Below are 3,719 nucleotides of genomic sequence, written 5' to 3'. Positions count from 1 at the left end.
AAACACTGCCAGCTGGACACAGACCCCTTCGCAGCTCCCCAGCCATCTCCTAGCTGTGACTGGGAACGGGAGGGAGAGGAGTGTTGGCTCCCTGAGTTGGTGGCGGGGGGCGGGCAGAGTCCGAGGGAATCCCCAGCCTGGCTCTCAGGCCTACCCTGAGAGATGCGAGTTGGGATGGAGGATGAGAAGAGAGCTGCTGTATGCAGGTGACCACCGAGTTGAGCCCAGTGAGGACACCGACGACAACCATGATAGACAGTGGACCAGTGCTCCTGCCAAGGTTAACGGCATCACACACTCTTGCCCCAGTTTGGGACCCCCTGGACAGAGAAGGGGCCCCAGTCATAACTGAGATAAAATATCCTGACTGCTGGGTAGGATGGGGGCTTGGGGTCAGAATGAGTGGGTCCCAAGGCAGTGGTTCTCAACCAGGGGTGATTTTGCCCACAGGGGACACTTTGCAATGCCCAGAGACCTTTTTTTTGTCATAACTTGGAGGGTGGATGGGCTACCGAGGCCAGGGATGCTGCTGAACAGCCTGGAATGCGCCGGATGGCTCCCCAAATTATTTGGCTCCAACTGTAAACAACTCAGGTTGGGAAATGTTAAATGTATTTCCTGCACACCTGAGCTTGGTTGAGGCTTGAGACTGAAACCTGCTACATGACAAGCAGGTTTAAACTGACCGCAGTGCAGCCCGGCTCAGTGGTTGAGTGTCGACCTACGAACCAGGAGGTCACGGTTTGATCCCCAATCAGGGCACATACCAGGTTGTGGGCTCCATCCCCAGTGTGGGGTGTGCAGGAGGCAGCCAGTCGATGATTCTCTCTCATCATGGATGTTTCTATCTCTCTCTCCCTCTTCCTTCCTCTCTGAAGTAAAATTTTATTCATATATATATATATATAAAACCACAGTGCATAAGATGACACCTAATACCAGCATAAATAAACAAACAAACAAATAAATAAATAAATAAAACAAATAAATAAAATAAATAAATAAATAAATATAACCACAGTGCATAAGATGACACCCAATACCAGGAGAAGGCTGTCAGGGGCACTGCAGGAGATGAAAGATGGTGCAAATTCGGTGACAGCCCACCCACTGAAAGGTGTGTGTGGTGGGGAGTTTGTCCCCTCCCCTTGAATTTGGTGGGCCCTGGGACTATGCTGACTGACCAATAGAATACAGGGGTAGTGTTACTGTGCCCGTTTCCAAGCCTTATAACACTGGCAGCGTACACTTCCCATCTTTTGAGACACTCACTCTTGGAGCCCTGTGTTGCCATGTAAGAAGTCTGTCCCGAGGTAGCCATGGTTCAAGGAAGCCCAAGCTGCCACGTGGACAGCCCAGCTGTTCACCATCCCAGCCCAGGTGTGTGAGGGAAGCTGTCTTGGACCCTCCAGCCCCACCCAGCCACCGGAGCTGAGGCCGTATGGAGCGGAAGAATCTAGCAGCTCTCAGCTGAGCCTTTTCCTGCTCTTTGGACTCATTCTCTGGGCAGCTCTCAGCGCCGCCTGAACTGACTTGCACTTGTTCACTTGTTGACCAGGTGTCTCCCACGTTAGACTCTGGGCAGGGCCTACGATTTGTTCACCGCCACGTGCAGTCCATCTGCCCTGTTCGGTCTGTGACTTTAATTAGAGGGTGTGAGTGGTAGGCTGCCTGCAATGATGGCTGTAGTAATTCCTCCTGCCCCTCCATGCCCACCCTTTGCAATGGGACTGGCTGCTCCTCCCATTAAGAGGTGGAGTCTATATCTCTCTCCAGTCCCTCAAATATAGGCTGGCCTTGCAACCTGCATTGACCAACAGGATGTGATGGCGGTAATATAGTGTGACCTTAGAGCAGCGGTTCTCAACCTGTGGGTCGCGACCCCTTTGGCGGTCGAACGACCCTTTCACAGGGGTCGCCTAAGACCATCCTGCATATCAGATATTTACATTACGATTCATAACAGTAGCAACATTACAGTTATGAAGTAGCAACGAAAATAATTTTATGGTTGGGTCACAACATGAGGAACTGTATTTAAAGGGCCAGAAGGTTGAGAACCACTGCCTTAGAGTTAGGCCTCAAGGGCATTGCAGCCTCTGGTGTCACCCTCTTGGAACAGGGCCATGGAGACCATGATGCCATGGAGATGCCCAGTCTAGCCCACTGGAGGGTAAGAGACCACATAGAGCAGGCCTGAGGGGCCTTGCTGACAACCAGCATCAGCTGCCAGTCACGTGAGTGAGGCCATCCTGGGCCCCCAGTCCCAGCTGGGTGGTCAGGTGACGGCAATCCTGGGAGTGATGCAGGCAAGACCAGCAGATGAACCTTCCAGCTTAGCCCAGCCCAACTGCTGACTCAGCATCCTGGTTGGTACTTTAAGCCAGTAACTTTTCAGTTTAATACACAGCAATGGGTAACTTAAACAATATAAAAGGACCCACGTTCAGCCCTGGCCAGTGTTCTCAGTGGTTAGAGGGTCGATCCATGCACTGGAAGGGTCTCGGGTTCGATTCCCGGTCAAGGGCATGTACCTGGGTTACAGGTTCAGCCAGGGGCTCTGGTGGGGCACCTGTGGGAGGCAACCAATCAATGTGTCTCTCTCACATGATGTTTCTCTCTCTCCCCCAGCCCTCTTCCACTCTCTCTAAAAATCAATGGGAAAAATATTCTCGGATGAGGATTAACAAAAATAAAAAAAATAATAAAAGGACCCAAGTTCATAAACAGCATTAAGAGAACTGATTTACCATATTTATAAGTTTAATCTATTAGGGGATAAGAATTGTTTAACTGATTAGAAAAAAATAGGCTTAGCTTGGGAGGGCACCCTCAGTCCTCCACCCACTCTATTTGTAAAGGAAAAAAAGAACAAAAAAGAAAAAAATGTTTGTTGATGGGTCTCCTTCTGTTAAGATTTAAAAAAAATATATATTTTTATTGATTTCAGAGAGGAAGAAAGAGGGAGAGAGAGATAGAAACATCAATGATGAGAGAGAATCATTGATTGGCTGCCTCCTGCATACCCCCTACTGGGGATCAAGCCCACAACCCAGGCATGTGCCCTTGACCAGAGTTGAACCCGAGACCCTTTAGTCAGCAGGACGATGCTCTATCCACTGAGCTAAACCGGCTAGGGCTCTTCTGTTAAGATTTTGAGGTGTTTGAGAGGAATAGCTATTTCAACTCTGTACAATGTAGTTTAAATCTATTAGGGAATTTAATTACCTAAGTTTGTAATTGGCATTCATTTTTAGAATTTAATCTATTGAACCTATGAGTTAATTAAAAATTTATCAAAGAATAAATGGAAGTAGTTGTTCTTATTTTTATACAAACATTAGTAGATTTATAAATAGAAGACTAGATTTGCAAGTTGTATTTGCATGTGTAAGAAAAACTAGTTCTTTTCTTAATTTATAAGTTTAATAAACAGTAGTAATTTAAACAGGAGCAACAGTAAGTAGCTTTTCTCTGCACAAAAGCCCCTCCCTCTCCAATATTAAAATTCCTCAACTGCCAATGCCTGGTGCTATATTCCCACTGGAAGATTTGGCGTTCCACACACTTCCACGCCTGTGTTTCTGTGGGTCCCTCGGCCTGAAATAACACCCACCCTCCACACCAGTGGTTCTCAACCTTCCTAATGCCCTGACCCTTTAATACAGTTCCTCATGTTGTGGTGACCCCCAATTTCATTGTTACAAATTGAACATAAT

Source organism: Myotis brandtii, unplaced genomic scaffold, assembly GCF_000412655.1.
Source record: "Myotis brandtii unplaced genomic scaffold, ASM41265v1 scaffold187, whole genome shotgun sequence".
Lineage (NCBI taxonomy): Eukaryota > Metazoa > Chordata > Mammalia > Chiroptera > Vespertilionidae > Myotis > Myotis brandtii.
The sequence above is the reverse complement of the archived record's forward strand: the minus strand, read 5'-3'. Positions refer to the sequence as shown.